This window comes from Micromesistius poutassou (assembly GCF_964030765.1).
Source record: "Micromesistius poutassou genome assembly, chromosome: 3".
NCBI classification, from domain to species: Eukaryota; Metazoa; Chordata; class Actinopteri; order Gadiformes; family Gadidae; genus Micromesistius; species Micromesistius poutassou.
This window is the reverse complement of record NC_140273.1, coordinates 17,989,213-18,006,177: the sequence shown is the minus strand read 5'-3', so window position 1 is coordinate 18,006,177 and position 16,965 is coordinate 17,989,213. Positions and strand designations below refer to the sequence as shown.

At 43.6% G+C, this 16,965-nt stretch overlaps 2 protein-coding genes across 4 annotated transcripts in view; one reads left to right on the top strand and one right to left on the bottom strand.

Moving 5' to 3' along the window:
* palm3 (paralemmin 3) overlaps positions 1 to 10,096 on the bottom strand; it is a 21,161-nt gene extending 11,065 nt beyond the window's left edge. For both annotated transcript variants that reach the window (XM_084464941.1, XM_084464942.1), the window contains exon 1: positions 9,676 to 10,096. The gene's annotated coding sequence lies outside the window, so the exon portion shown is untranslated. The remainder of the gene's footprint in view (positions 1 to 9,675) is intronic.
* Positions 10,097 to 14,647: 4,551 nt separating this feature from the next.
* The window catches only part of plppr2b (phospholipid phosphatase related 2b), a 55,093-nt gene continuing 52,775 nt past the window's right edge, over positions 14,648 to 16,965 (top strand). For both annotated transcript variants that reach the window (XM_084466163.1, XM_084466162.1), the window contains exon 1: positions 14,648 to 14,904. The gene's annotated coding sequence lies outside the window, so the exon portion shown is untranslated. The remainder of the gene's footprint in view (positions 14,905 to 16,965) is intronic.

The window sequence follows — 16,965 nt, the reverse complement described above, 5'->3', positions numbered from 1 at the left end:
GACACCTTGTATGTGGATGTGTGGAGCTCTATCTGGGCAGTGGTTGAGTGTGGTGTCAGAGAGAGGGTTAAGCCGGTTCTCTGAAAATTCCTGCACACCTATAGTATTACGCTCCAGTGTTTGTGGATGTGTGGAGCTCCGTCTGAGCAGAGCTTTATTTTTATTTCCGTGTCCAAGGGAGGGTTAAGTTTCGTATAACGCCACATTTCATATACAAGACCGCTCATATTCAACGACGGTACATAGAAAGTATCACAAAGTAGTTGCCGTGGGTCACAACATGCTCACTTCCTTCCTAAAACTCTCAGCCCAAAACACATTTTCTTTTACCTTATAGTGTTCAAATTACAGCTTTAGCTGGAATGTTGGAGACCTAGCTTTAGGTCTCCAACATTTTAATGAAAACATTCACAAGACAAGCGGTGGAATAGTTTTGTGTAGGATGGGCCCTGCATAGCTCACTGGCTGTGGTATGTACTAATTAAAAACACTTAAACACCAGCTAATTTCCAACATCTGCTGCCTCCCAGGACAGGCCTGGGGAGCGTGTTGCAACAGCAACCGCATTTCATTCACTCCACACTGGTTGGTGTTCAGTTTTCCGCAGCCATGGTTCACTCTGCCTGGCCTCTCCAACACCCCTGTCCTGCATGCTGTTGCTGATCTGTCCCATCTTACCTTTTTGCTTCCCGTCAATATCTCTTCTCCTCAACGTCACTTTCTCCCTCTACGTCACCTTCCCAGTATCATCTTCTCCTCATCTCTCTCCCTCTGTCACGGTCTCTCTTTAGTCATCTGATTGTCCTTTCGCCTTTTGTTGGTCTAACAGGGCGAGTAGAATAGGAAATGTGGAATAATGAACAGAGAGAGTTCTGGTCTCTCTCGCTCTCGCTCTCTCCGGCGTTACTAGACCCATGGAGCTAGCTCTGCAGGAACTGCGCCGTTGGCATGGTTTCACTGAAAACATTCCTGGCGCCTAGGTGGCAAAAGAATGCACATACATCCCTCTGCGTGAGTGTGCTTGTGTGTGTAAGGCAGAGTGTGTATTTATGTTGCGTGTGGCGGTTACAACGTATATTTTCCCAGCGGTCGGCCGCAGAGTGAGCGGGGCGGGGGTTACCTCACAGCTGATCAGTGTGGTGCCTAGTATTCTACCAAATCACAGCAAATAACACACACAAACACACACACACACAAGTTGGAGAACTGCACATGGCTGCATCTTTTCATCGTTTATAGTTTGCTCTCTGGTGTTCCAGGAGACCCTTCCATAAACAACTTTATTGTTCAGCACATTCTGAGAAGTGGTGCTACCTTGGAAAACATTTTGATTATATTAACAGTAAATCCCAAACAGATTAGCGTTAGCATTTCATCCGTCCAAGTGCTTGGAGGGATGAGCAACACATCCTCTGAATGAAAAGGGCTTTTCAATAATCAGTAATGGCATGGGGGCTAATGATCACATGCCCACAACGCTGCTTCCAATTGGCTAACAGTAAATGACGGTTGGCGTCACTTAGGAAAAGAAAGATGGGTGCGGTCTCACATGAAGACTTAACCTTGGGTTGTCTTGGAACAGCTGATTTCCATGTGTGCTTCCAGACAGAGAAATTCATGGAGAAAAGTGTGTGTGGAGGGTCAAAAGGTCCCTGGACAGAAACTAGCGTGGCAACTGCCAGCGCATTGTGCAGGGTTTCAAGGTACTGGCTGTCTGTGTTATATCTAAAAAGGTAGAGCAGTTGAAATGTTTTGGAATAAACCTGACCCTGAAGAGAGATGACTATATGAAATTGGGTTCGCCCTCTAGCACCGTTCAAACCGCTCTGTCCTAGTTCTTCAGGGATTACCGAATAGCAGTGTTTCAGCACTAACCACACACACACACACTCTAGACGGGCTACCTAGTGACATTCTGACACGTGATGACGCAATCAAACCACCGCCCGACCCCTTGAGACATTCTTCACCACACTTTGATGTCTTACGTTCTGCTTCTCCGAGAGAGAGAGACAGAGAAAGAGAGAGATAGAAAGAGAGAGAACTTTATTCCGGTACATTAATTCATCCTAAAAGGCCTGTTAAAAAGGCCTGTTTGATATTGCTCCGTGTCAAGTGCTATTCGTTAACTGCTGTAATGAAGTGCTAATACCTGCATTACACAGAGCGGTTTTCACCGGGTGCTTTAATGTGAGCCGTCAAAAGGGTGCAGTCAGCTTTTTTTCTGCTGCTTGGGCGTGCTACAGAATCCAGTATATAGGCCTTAGCCCTCACGGGACGGGACAGCACCAGCAGTACAAGACCATCCACACCAGTACAGAAGTGAACACTGGAAACAACATGGATTTAAAAAGAGAGAAAGATGGTAAGAGAGTAAGACAATGTGGGGGCAGCATTATCATTTCAAGGCTGCTAGGTAATCTAAATGAATGTCCTTCCCCAATGTTGCCGGGAACAGGAAGAGAAGTGGTGACGACCTGCAGTGTCCAATCAAAGCGACCCTGAACTTCCCCCACACGTCCGTCCCGTCCCCCGTCCCCCGTCGTTACTGGCCTTCACTCAGGAAGAGCCCAAACTTTAAATAGACGCCAACATCAAACGTAAAACTTTTTTCTTTGATCAGAGACAGGGAGCAAATTAAAACAGCAATCACTCCATGGCGAGTGTGGTGGCCGACGTGAGGCAGCGTTGAGTGCGTTTTCATCAGCTACTGAAGTCCAGCGGCTTCATCGACTCGCTGCATAATCCATCCAGGACATATCACTGCTTATCCAAGTGGAAATTATTCTAGGACAAGATTGGTGCATTAGTGTGTGTGTGTGTGCGGATGGATGCTCTAGTGTGCGTGGATGCACTAGTGTGTGTGGGCGCAATGTTGTGTGGAACAGAGAAATTTGTGGCCGTTTGTCCGGAAGCAACCATGTTCTGTCAAGTTCATCTCAGGCAAATGACAACTCTGCATTCCAACTCTACGCACGTGCCTGTGTGCTCGTTCTGACGGCTTGAGCCCTCTCATGTCTCCCAGAATGATGGCATTTGGAGTGCGTGATTATCAAAGCCAACAACATGAAGTTGTTTATTGTTCCAGACTCAACTCACCCCTGGAAGGATTTTTGATAACGTGAACCCATTAGAAGGAATGAAAGTCTTCATAAGACTGCCTGTTCAAGAACACACGTACACATCCCCAATGGTTAAAAACACTTAGGTCAGGATAGGAAAACCCAAGTAAACAATATCAAACTGAAACTTCACTCCAATGATGACAGTTCCCAGAAGAGACCATAGTTTGTGCCCTTCCGTTACAGTTGGATAATGGCTCATGTTGGACAATGGTTAGAAAGTCAAGGAGGGATCAACGTAGCCTGGCTCCACCCGCCTCAGCTCAATTTTAATTTCCCTCCAGTACTAGGTCTGGGTTTGCGGTATATTCGCAGGTTTTCTGCAGCCAATCTTTTGGCCGTCCAATCAGCGAACAGAGGGAGTGGCTGAGAACATTGACGTTGAGGTTGTGCACTAGTTTGAGTTGTAGTCAAACGTCAGCAATTGGTTATGGCAGATCCAGAGCGGCACTGGGCAGATCCAATAGTTTTAAACTCCAACAGACACCCGCCTTCAAGTGAGTTAACGTTTGTCAATGGAGAGTGGCCAGACTCTCAAATGAAATGACGTACGAGATTCTGGTAGGACCAGGCTAGGATCAACGCACACAAACACATAAAAAACAATCTTCAAGTTCAATTTGAACAGTTATACATGTGTGCTTCATATCAACGGTTTACAGCTATTTTAGTCTAAGCTCACACAGTGAACTGAATCCCAATCAATGTCCAAAACAATATATATTTTTAAGTATATATCATTTTGCCCAGTAGATGAAGCACAGCGAAAGAATAAACCTATTTATTTTCCATTCTGCCCAGACACCCGGGTAAAATGTGAGCTGCACAGGTTCAGATTTAGAAAATAGGCATCCATGCATCTCTTTGAGGGGTAATCTTGTGGCCTAATGGAGATGTAATTCACATGACTTCTATAATCAACATGTGAAAAAATAGGCCTGTAGGCATGGATGAGCTTGCTCCACCGCTGTAGTGGAGATGTTGCCATGGGGAAGGTGCTTCATTCAGACATGACAGACAGACCAGAGCACCACCTGATCATTAGCCATACTTTACTAGCACACTAGCTTTTACACCGAGCACTCACAAGCCAGCCACAGATTCCCTCCGCGATTACATCATGTCATTGTTATTTCAAGAGAGGAATTCTTCTCCAGACGGTAATTTCCCCTTCTTAGGGACCAGTCAAACTATTTATACTGCTAAATAGTTGCAGTGGTGATCTCTGGTTCAGTGTGGGATATTATTTCATAAATTGCAGTCCCAATTCCAATCACCCCCTTGAATTTACATAAACACATGCTGTTGAACAATAACACGAAACGCTAGTGAATGTGAGGAATTCTGTTGAGAGAGCTCACTGCAAGTTGTGACGAGACAGCGGAACCAAGATTTGTCTCTAACCTTTGATTGGAGGATGATAGCTTAGGTTAAATGGTAGTAGTGGCCCATGTCCTAATAGGACAGATGAATGTGACCTAACCGGCTATGAGGAGTGACTGAGAGACAACGATAGTGAGCTAGAGGTGTAGAAAGGTCTACACTGAAATTCCTGTTCAAACAAAGCCTGACACAAATAACGCCTCAAAAGGAGAATTTTCACCAGCCGCAAATGTCACGCAGCTGACACATACAGGTACCGAGAATGAGATAATTGGACCAAGAGAGAGGAGTCGTGGAACATGACCAAGGGGGGAATTAAATGGCAACAGAGAGCAGAGCAGGGCGTGGAGTGAAGTCAAGTCAAATGAAGGAAGAAATGAGAGAAGATTCCAACACCTGCTCTAGCAAGTCCTGACACGAAACTCAGGCTGTCTCCACACTGGCCCCCCCATTATCCATCAGACACATATCCTCGCCCATCCTCGCAACACACACACACACACACACACACACACACACACACACACACACACACACACACACACACACACACACACACACACACACACACACACACACACACACACACACACACACACACACACTAATGAATTATATACAATGACCCACATTTTCATTGGTATTAAAGCTTACATTTGTATGATGTTTGAGTGTCTTGAAAAGCAAAAGCATGTGCGTGTGACGAGTAACTGCTTGCTACATTTGTTTTGTCTGTGTATGTGAGCAAGGGATTAGCGAGTGTGAGTGTGTGAAAAATGTGGAATGCACGACTGGTGTAATCCGTCCTCTGCTCATTTCCCCATTGTCACGGTGTCCAAACCAGGGGCCACCACGCCTCTGGGGCCACCAGCCCAGCCAACAGATCACACACGTCAGCTATCATGAATCACTATTCAGCGCTGCTTAATCCAGCAGTTAGCTGCGGGGGAGGGGCGGTGACCGTCTCTCAGTTGGCTGGGCTCCACTCCCACTAGACAGGTCTAACTCTGAAGGGTCCAGACCCGTAGTGAGGGCCACGGAGGGGGACAAACTCCTTGTCGTGGAGACCTCGGTGCGGTGCAGTCGCCAAGTCTTCTTGGTTTAATTACATTTCGCGTCACCACTAAGCGCCAAGATTAACTCAGAAAAAAATAATCCAATGTTTACCTTTAGTGTCACCATCATCATGATATTGAGGACATGTGATGACAAGGAGGTGGGGGAGAGGGAGACAGGATTGGAGTCATTTAACGATTCACTCCTCCCATAACCTGGACAGTCGTCCCCTTTAGACAACCCCCCCCGTCTCCCTCTCACTTTCTGGGATTATTGCTCAGGAAAGAAAGGTTGGTTCGTATCAAATAACGTTCTGGGAGTTACTTGATCACTTTTAATGTAAGGAATGTAACCTGTTGCGGATTAGGGGTGTGGATTCAGAGGCCCAGTGCTTTAAGAAATTCAATTGACCAATACTCTGAATGCACTTTATGCACTAAAATACACATACAGAAATGGTTCAGTTCAGTTAATAGACAAAAAAAGTGTTTAAAATGAGAATTATGTTGGGCACCCCATGCTATTAATTTTATTTAAAAACATCAAAGGCATCATGGGTGTCCCCGACAGCACAGAGATACAATGGCCGTGGCTGGCTCCTCCCACTTAGCCCCAAAAGATGACTCCCGAAGGAGCAGAAAAAATTACGATGGGATGGCTACAAATGACAAAAGACTGAAAACTGTATCCGCACTAGCAATATTGCCAAAAGACAGTGGTGTGTGCACATAGTGCACTCGAATGCCATTTCTTTTTGTGTTATATTGTTTCACCATTGTATGAGACCATTTCTGCTGGAATGAACCAGAGCCCTACTAGGATCAGTGATCACACTAAAACCTCTGTGCCAGCGGACATTGGCACAGTGCACAGCAAGCGCACATCAAGATAGTGCCCCTCACACACACACCTCAGCACCGCGGCTGGAAAAATATCCTGGGGGAAACACTGGACACAGCCCTTACAGAAACAGTTTCCCATCATAGTCAACTAGAAAAGCCATTCAGTATTTTGTAGTACCGGTATATTCTATTGTCATGTAAAGTAATTATTTTGGTATAATTTACAATTTGATTGACAGCACATTGTAATGTACTATAATGATATTACAGTTGAACAATACAGGACAATTATCAAGTATTTTCTAAACATTGATACTTCATCACAGCTGTAAATGCAGCACTACATGTGATTGTGAATCTAGGTAATGCAGCGATACTCAATGAGGAAGTATTGCTATTCACCTACAAATCAAGTCAATCTGGATTGGATTATCACATTTCTTTCCCCCGTCAGACAAGTCTGGGAAGTATACCGAACCATTCAAAGTTCTCCTGAAGGGTCAAAAGGTGACATATATGATATCTCCCATGACCCAACAACACTGCAGGGTTGGATGGGAACTGGACCCCGAGCGCTGTCCCAGCAGCTCTGTGCTCCAAGCAGGGGTTGAGAGGTCAGCACAGAGAGCGATACTTCACCCTCCACTCGATGGTAACCAGGATGGCTTGGTCAACACACACCCCCAAGCACACCAGACAGGTAAACATATGAGGGCTGAGGTAACACCTAGCCCAGCTGATGACCTGGCCAGGCAAGCAAAGCTGGTGATCTGAGGAGAGGGGTCGTGGGGGAGCTTAAAAAAAAATAGTATTTGAAGCATACCATACCAAGCAATAATGAGCAGAAAGAGTCAGAGCATCTAGCCCTCTTTACAGAGCAGGGCATTATGGGTAAGTGGTTTCTGTGTAGGTAGCAAAGGGGGCGAGGTTGATGAATAAAAGGCTGGCTGCACATACAAGAGAATTTTAATGACACTTATGCATACTCAAGTATCAACACAGAAAGGGTTGGCTTAGTGTGCCAAACCAACAGGAATATACTAGCTTATTCAATGTTGCATGAACTAAAAATGGAGATACAATGATTCATACAAAAAAGTTGGATTATTAACTTTGGTTAAAACAATAAACCCATTAAAAGGTTTGCCATTATTGGGGGGCCAAAGATCAGATCATCTTAACAGACTGGAGCCAACCGGTTTGTCAAATACCTCTTCTATGAGAACATGCAGAATATGTACCTACTGAAGGGTTGCTGGTTCAACCTTCAAGATAGATTCAAGATATATATATATTTTTTTTTTTACAGCAATTAAAGTAAACGACAAGCACACATCAAACTCAGCTCTCAGTTGTGATTCAAGTATTTTGTACACGTTCTACCCATGAACAATACTGGAATGTTTCAACAATTATAAATCTAAAGCTATCGATGGAGTAGGGTGGACCATGGAGCTGTTCCCTCTTCCTCAAAACTTTTTCCATATTCCACACTCACATGTTATAAAGGACTTAATCAGAATTGGTATTCAAAGTGAGTTATTAAAAGCTTGGAGAGTTATGGGACTGTGAGCATCCAGGTGGAAGGCACCTTCTTGTGCAAATATCTTCATACCAAAGGGTCATTACTCGACTGTCGTATCCTCGTCTAGCACACTTGTTTTGCGAGGTCAGTGTAAAGGAAGGGCTGTGTGTAAGACAGCGAGGCAAAGCAGAGTAAATATAGAGGAAACAAGGTTTGTTTTTCTCTTTTGTTCCTCCAAAACGCTTACTACACTCTACTGCGTTCTTTACAAATATGTATCCAACTGTTACATATATACCCTTATTGTGGTAATTCCATCTTGTAGGGATTGTCACTTTGCTGTTAATTTGTCATTATGTTTTATCTGGCACTAATCAAATTCCCAGCCATCCATAGCAGAGCCTTTTTGTGTTCCTCCTCATTGTCCTATCACTCAGTGGAGTATTTAATCACTCATTATTTTCCATTACTCAAGCAAAACCGAATGGCCTTTAGTTAGTTAGTGATGGAAGTCTGACGACATTAGCAAGTCACTCGTACACAGAAACGCTAGGTCATAAAACAGAATGTGCACCAGGAAAATCGCTGAAAACAACGTTGGAAAAGTTTCATTGAGAGTAGAACTTTGGATGTTTTTCATTGTTAAATTGCAATTGAACTCAAAAGAGCGGAATAAAAGGACATAATAAGATTCTCATCCTCGTCCAAACTATTGCAACATCTGAATAGATGGGTTTTGAATAAATTAAACATCAAAAGCTTACACTAGATTTGATTCTTTCGATATGTTTTGGTGTGTTCAAGTCAAAGTTCATGTCACTCAAATGTAAAGTGAGATAAGCAAACAAAAACTTTACAAATTGTGTTTTTTATCCAAAGATTTCCAGTAGCATTCAGAGTGCACCATCACTAGTGAGCAGACATATGTACGATCTACTGTTTCAACGTTGTTCACACACTTTACAACAGCACGATGCCCTGAAACCATCTCCACTCAATATTCACATTATCGGATACTGTGAAACACACTATCTGCACTGCAAGCCTTTCACAATGGACACGTTCAGCCTTTCATATACCTGAGACACCATCAGATGTTACCACATATTACTGTGTGGAGCAGCACAAGTACCTGCATAAACCATCATGTGCCTGAATACATATAAACATACTCAAGTACTTTGCACGCCTGCAGCAAGGGGGGTATTGGGGCATGGACATCTCTGTGTAGCTGGTGGTGGTGGTGATGGTGGGTGGGGGTCATCATAACTGAAGACAGCCACTCTTACATTAATATCCATAGAGTATCTCACTAGCGCCCCCTAGAAGTGGCCTTGTGTGTTACCGGATAACCAGGTAATAAGAATAAGAAGCGATCAGTGATTCAGCTGAACATGTCGAGGTTCGATTTTGAGATAAACAACAGTAGCCTACTATAGTTTACGTCTCTGGTTAAACTGATCAGCGCAAGTTGGGCTCAAAGCACAACAGGCCCTACTGATAGTGTTTGACTGCGTTAATATCTAATCTCGTCATTAGGTTTGCCCCACAGAGGTCACAGAACTCAGCAGCTGTCGAGCCAGCCCACTCTGCTCATGATCGGTTGCAATTCTTGGCTCAGTTCCAAAAGGTGTCAACCCAAGGACATAGCCTATTCGTGGTTAAACTAGTTGACAACATGCAAACGGAAAATAACACAAATAAATTTACATTTTAAGCTTGTAAAAATAGCCACCGGAAAACGTACCTTTTCCCAAAGTGCCACTTGATATCCAATACTCCAATAAGTATTCGTCGCGACTGCTGGAATCAGTGACCTGAAAGGGTGTCCCGCTATTCAGCAAGGTCCGAGCAGGGTACTTTCCAGCAGAATGAATTGTGTGAGTGTGTGTATGTGTGTGTGTGAGAGAGAAAGATCCAGCGTTGCAGCTGAACACCTGTGTGGCGTCTCGCGACCTGGCGGTGAAACACAAAGCTCGTCACATGAGCTCGTGCTCGGCAACGAACACGCGGTTCTGAAGTTCAGCAGTAATGGAAAAAGTTGCTTTAACGGGGGGTATAAACGGAGTGCAATGATTTCGTAAAGTGACTGCCTGCCAGCCCTCTTCCCCTGAAAGCTTTTCGACAGGCAGCTGAATGGAGACTCCGGTCGCCTGTTGGTTACCTGACTCGCGTTATTATCTTCAGCCCGGCCCTCTTTTTAGGAAGAGACATATCACACCCCCAAGTTTCCTGTTGTTCCCACCGCCCCGCCACGCTGGTTCAGGTTTAATTAAGTAATGTCAAGATTTAGACATTTTCACAGGCAGATTTTCTTATCTAAGTATCGTTCATGTACGACAATAACTATGAATCCATTGTCCCATCGTTATAGTGTAGGCCCACCCACCCACGCACGAGTCCCATCTACATCAGACTAATTTAGTTTAATTTGTGGTTATTTATAATGTTACAAATATAGTGCTTTGGCACCTTTGTTTGGTAACGAGTAGCCTCACCGTGGAATCGGTCTGTGATACAACGGTGAAATATGGTGACGTGCACTATTAAAATATTTTTTACAAATTCAAATAAATTATAAATCGGATTAATTAATGATGGAAGATATTTCCTTTTGGTAATTTAAAGGGAACAGGCCTGTTTTACATCCTGGCTGTAATCCATACTGATAACGTATGCAAGGAGAAGGAGAGCATCGTGAAACTGGGATTACTTTTTATTTCCCAATACAAGAGACAGAGAACATTGGACAGCAATTAGAAATAAAACCTAAATAAATAAATAAATAAATAAAATAAACCCTGGTAGCAGGTAACTCACTTGTCTTAACTCACACCACAATATTCCCTCTCTTTCTCTCTACATCACTTTCTTTCTCCATGATGTAGGTCAGCAAGATATGACGTTGCTGTGTCATGTGCATGTGCATTAACTGTGTCTATATAAGTGCATGCTTACATAAGTGTGTGTGTGTGTGTGTGTGTGTGTGTGTGTGTGTGTGTGTGTGTGTGTGTGTGTGTGTGTGTGTGTGTGTGTGTGTGTGTGTGTGTGTGTGTGTCCCCAACACACCAACCTTCTGTTCGAATGCTGTATTTATTTATTTATCCCCAGGGTAGCTAACCTTGCTGACTTTGAAAACTTCTACTCGGTGACCGCTTCTTATTAATTATTCGTCAACGCTGCAAACGTGTTTGTAATTGCGCCACCAACATGTCAATGGAAGTAATTACGTAAAGTCATGAATAAAAAGCTTCTCAACGCTTGAGTAAAAACGATGCAGTGTGCCTGAAGGTCCTTAGAGAGGCCATGAAAGACAGTTATAAATAATATTCATTTTAATATAATCGCTTGTGCATGTTTTCAATGCATCGTAGCAGCATTGAGACCGAATGTTAGAGGTACAGAAATAGAAGAAAGTAGGCCTAATAAATGCCCCTAATTATTAACACACTTTTTAAACAGAACCCAACCCCAAGGTGTGGTTGGATAGTAGTTCTAGTATCTAAGTGGATAAGAGCTGTTTTAATTCTCTAAATGCTAAGGAAAGGTGCTTCAATGCATCCTTTTTTATTTATTTTAGCATATAGGGTACACTGGACCATCATCCTTTAGTAAAGGAAAGGAGATTATGTCCCACAATACCTTAAGGCATGACATTTAAAGCGATGCACAAATCTTCTATTCACAGAATGATATGACAAATATTTTCACACAATCAATACTACTATGATAATCTATGTTCATAGATATGGATCGACAGGTGTGGGAGAGTGAGCAACAATTCTCAATGTAACAACTATTTAATTTCCCTTTTGTGAATGGGAGCCTTATCAAAAATAATTATTTCAATCCAGCCTTGTTAATGAAGTGGTCTTCTTCTCCGGGATGTCCTCTTGTACAGCCTGCAAGAAACAATGCAGTAGGAACACACTGGACAAGTATCTAAGAATAGTCCATCCTCGGATCATCACGAGAGACGCAGGTCCATAACATAGCATAATGACGTAGCGTAGCCTACTGTAAGTGCAGTCAGATTCACTTAGCATCGTGTTTGTGTTTTCCTGAGTCCTTATGATTTCTCCTTCACATCTTTCCTTGACCTCATGACGTTTTCAATCCAGGTCAAGAAAAGAGGTTAGGAAAGGACCATACATTTTTTTACATTCCGACTGCAACCAAACACTGCTTGGAGGTTGGTATCCATCACATAACACATGCTATTTCATGCTCTTATTGGCTGATATGGTTACCAGGTCACCTGCTGATTAGGTGTGAATAGTGGGTTCAGTCCTCTCTTAATGAGTACTGGTTCTCTTTATTTGCCTCATGATTAGACTTGGGTGCGACATTAAATATTTTTAACTCATAAGCCGCATTCCTCCGGTAGATGAGAATGCAAGATTAAAGATGTATTATAAATAGATATGCTGGTACTGATCCTCGACTTTTCATATGCTGCAGGCGAGTTGCAGAGTGTCATATTTTATTAGAACAAAAATGCAGAACTAAATATAACACCCATAGAGGAGGGTATCTTAAACATGTACTCTTCAGTAATAGCAGCTAAATGCATACCGTGCCACAGGGAAAGGGACTCTTTGTGTTCCTGAGCTTTGGATGGTCAGTAAAGCCAACATAATAAAATAAGTGATTATCACAATGATTATCATTATGATTGTCAGCGGGGATGTGATCTAGGTATTAGTAGGTATTATTGTCATAGATTTGAGAGTTTTATGATAATTGGTACTAATGAATAAACATAATTAATAATAATAATAAAAATTGGGACTTGTATAGCGCTTTTCTATGACTCAAAGTCGCTTTACACTGAGGGGCGGTGGTAGTAAAAAGTAAAGTAAATATGAGAACAATGGATCATTCTTTCTGTTCAGCAAGGGCAATACGTTTTAATGCCTACTGGTTTGCATGTGTAGTGTGTCTGTGGGTCCTGGCTTGTATGTTGCCTCGCCTGCCACTTTACTCTATGAATGCTGAGTTACCATGGGAACTATTTGACACTGTGACAGCGTCATGATATTACTTTAGTCTCAGACAGAGAGGGAAAATACAGCACCACTCGTACATGAGTGGTCATGGGACTTTTCCCTGCAGTTCAGAATGCTTTGAAAGGCTGGGCTGTAAGTCAGCTGCAAAAAAAAAGATTCATCTTTTGAATTTTGAGTTTAGATATGGTGAGTTAGACCAGTTTAAATATGAATCTCCTACCCAATACGGCCAAAAGTACAAAATGTGTTTTAATACATGCATGTGTCTCCATCTCAATCGCTGGTGCTCTCTATTATGCATCAGGGTTATTCTCCTCATCACGTCATGTGACTCAATTCCCCATCATGTGACCCCAGTCCTATCTCTTAACAAATGGTCTCAGTTCAAGTACTGAGTGGTTTTAGGATAATTATTGTCACACAACAAAACCAGCAACAATACATTGGAGGTAATGTGGCTACATCTGGCAGTGTCGAGATTGTGTTCTTATCTCAGAGAATTTCCATTTGGCCCTGTTACTGCAATGTCATTGTAGAAGCAGGACATCATCAACTGAAATCTACACATGTACCGCAAACAAACGCATGCACACGCAAACACAGATAAGTCAAAGTTTGCATGTGGACCCTGAAGAACACAAATGACTGCACAAATTAGCTTCTGTGCCTGCCTATACCCCAATGACCAATAACACACACACACACACACACACACACACACACAAATGCACATTATAAGCTGGGGAGCTTCCACCTGAGGTCTGTGACCCACATAGGGCTGGGTGCGTTCCACTTTCCCGCCCGGCCATGTGTCCTTAACTCCGACAGGCTGCAGTGGGGGCTCGTACTGCAGAAATACCTGAGATCATTCACACACTGTCCATGCAGCACCATAACACAGATCAATGCACACATGCACACATGCATGCACACTCACTCATACACATAAGCTTGTTCCGGATACACGTGCACCCAAACACACACTCGCACACGGCTCACACACGTGGTCGATGAAAAACTGGTTCCTAAGATAGACTGTTAGCTCCTCTTGTTTTCCATCCACTGACATACATTCTATTTCTTGCTCTCTCTCTCTCTCTCTCTCTCTCTCTCTCTCTCTCTCCTCCTTTCTTGCTCTATTCTTTCTAACACACATAGACCAAGGCTCTTTTCTTTTCCTCCTTCACTCCTGCCGTTTACTTCTTTGATTGTATTTTCACAGGCGCTTTAAACACTCTCACTCTTTCTATCTTTCACACATCTATAAGTCTCTAATATTCTTGTTCTCATCCTCTCTCGCTCTCTCTCTTTCTCTCTCTCTCTCTCTCTCTCTCTCTCTCTCTCTCTCTCTCTCTCTCCCTCTCTCTTTCCCTCCCCCTCATACCCACAGACAGCTGGTCTGTGAGGTACTACCCCCCCCCCCCCCCCCTCCAACAGCCCCAATTCTCCCCTCCCCTCTCTTTCTCTCTCCCTCTCTCCCTCCCTTTCTTTCTTCTTCAGTGCCTACACATCTTCTCTTCAGTTGACTAATTAGCCTTGAAGTGCTGTTCAAGATCATCATTGTTAGCTTAGCGACCTAGCAGGCGGTGTGCAAAACGGAGCGGAGAGGACCATTATAGAAGTGCTCAGCTGGAAAGAGGGGAAGGGGACAGCGGCTTGGTGTAGCTGACAGACAGCGGGGCAGGCAGGTGGGCTCAGTTGCTGGCCCCCCTATTCACACTCGTCGCCGAGGAAGGGGGAGGGGGGTGAGAGAAAGAATTGAGGGGCGCTGAAAGAGGAGCAGCGGAGTGCGCGGCTCGCGGCTTTGACGGCGAACAGAGCGACAGAGCGGAGCGCATAGTGAGGAAGAGCGTAGCCAGCCAAGCTGGAGCAAGAGCGCAAGAGAGAAAGAGAAAGCAAGGAGGGAGAATGGCAAGGTGCTGAAGGAGAAGACAGCACAGGGATCACCAGTCACTCAGGCGTTGAAGGTGAGGATTCATTATCAGTCTAGCCTGGTTTGATAGAGAGTGTGTTTCATTGTCAGATATCTTTGGAAACGTGTGTGTGTGTGTGTGTGTGTGTGTGTCTGGTTGTGCTAGTGGGGGGGGGGGGGGGGGGGGTGGATTAGTTCAGTGAGTTGGATTAGTGGTGTGTGCGTGTATTTCGTGAGTGGGGAATGAAAGAAAAAAGGCAGAGTCCATCTTCCTGACCCGAATTGTTGAACTTGAGTGAGCACTCCAGCTGCATTATACCCGGACATCCTTTCTCTCTCTATCTCCCTTTCTATGTCTCTTCATCACGTCTTGATTTCTCACTCTTTATTTTTTCTCTCTAACACACACACACACACACACACACACACACACACACACATACACATACACACACACACACACACACACACACACACACACACACACACACACACACACACAACACATACAGTATAGCCTACAATGTCTATCTAGATCACATCGCACTTGTTGGAATGACGCTGACAGAATGAGCAGTGTGTGGTTCATCATCAGTAGGTGTGTGTGTCATCGTCAGTGCGTGTGTGTGTGTGTGTGTGTGTGTGTGTGTGTGTGTGTGTGGCTGTGAGAAATTGTATGTTTCATGTATTTGTTGACATTGTGTAAGTGCTGTGGATGCACATCACTTTGAAAGGAGGATGAGTATGATGCCAGATTTGCCTCAGTGAACCTAATTGCAGTGTACTTTGTGTGGGTGCGTGCGTGTGTTTGTGTGTGAGGGAATGAGCAGGGCAGGGGGGGTTGAGTTCTGTGTTGAGTGTGCATGTGAATGTAGGCTTGTTGTGCGGCCAACGTTGTGTTGAGTCTACTGAGGCAGACGAGCGGAGGAGAGAGGGACAAAGATAGGTCTACGAACCACATCATGCATAAATAATGAACTTAAATGCAGGGGAATTGGTCCTTGCTATGTGTGTGTATTTGGTTGTGTGTGTGTGTGTGTGTGTGTGTGTGTGTGTGTGTGTGTGTGTGTGTGTGTGTGTGTGGGTGTGTGTTTACGCATGTGTGTGCGTGTCGGTGTGTTAGAGAGTAAGAGGCTGAATATATTCCTCCAACTCTTACTGCCACATTTTAATCCATCATCGCTATGACTCAGGATTCTATACCATATTTTTTCATATGCCATCAAATATAATATTAAATAATTGAATCGCAATTTAACAAAGCCTTCAACAGCTGAAGCTGTGTCTAAAGATCTACAGTACCTACCAATTTTATTTCAACAAGTCCACATTTATTATATTTAGTTTAATCACTTCATCACACGATATAGCTACAGCAGATTGGGTAGACAATGTTCAAAGGTTATGATAATTAAAATGTGCTTCTGTTTTTCAAGGAAAAACGTCTTTGTGTAGCTAGGTTGCCTTGGAAATTTTAATCATGCACTAATCATTTCATTCACTCACTTTGAATATTTAGGCCAGAATCAAAACTGAAACTGTGAGCCCACAACTGGTCTGAAGAATGCTGCTGTCAAATGCGTATGTAGCAATAATTACTGAACTGCCTCTAAGCATGTATTAAAAGGAAGGGATAATCCTTTGAACTCCCCTAAGGTGGGCACTGATTATTATTGTAAAAGAGCCACCGATTGATTGACCAAGCTTAAGTCTGAATGAACACGCTTAAATCTGTTGGCATTCCCCAGGAACATGCTTAAATCCATTGTCATTCCCCTGGAATTAAAAATCTTCAAAATCACTACTCCAATTTTGCCAATTTTGAAAATTACAGTTACTAAAAAAATGTAATCAAGTCCCTGAATAAAAATGACTGCAATGAACAGAGATGCTAGCAATCATTTCCTCACAAACCCAATTTCTAAGAAGTATTAAAGGGAAGTAAGTATACATAGAAACTCATATTTCAACCCCAAATGCAGGCGAAAAGGTGCCTCAACCTGTCTCAGAAATATAAAGTTCACAGCCAGAGGGATTCAGAGGACATGGGGCCGTTTTCCTCACGAAGACGAGGGCACCATAGAGGCTGCCCTCCCAGCTCTACCTCCACCCCTAC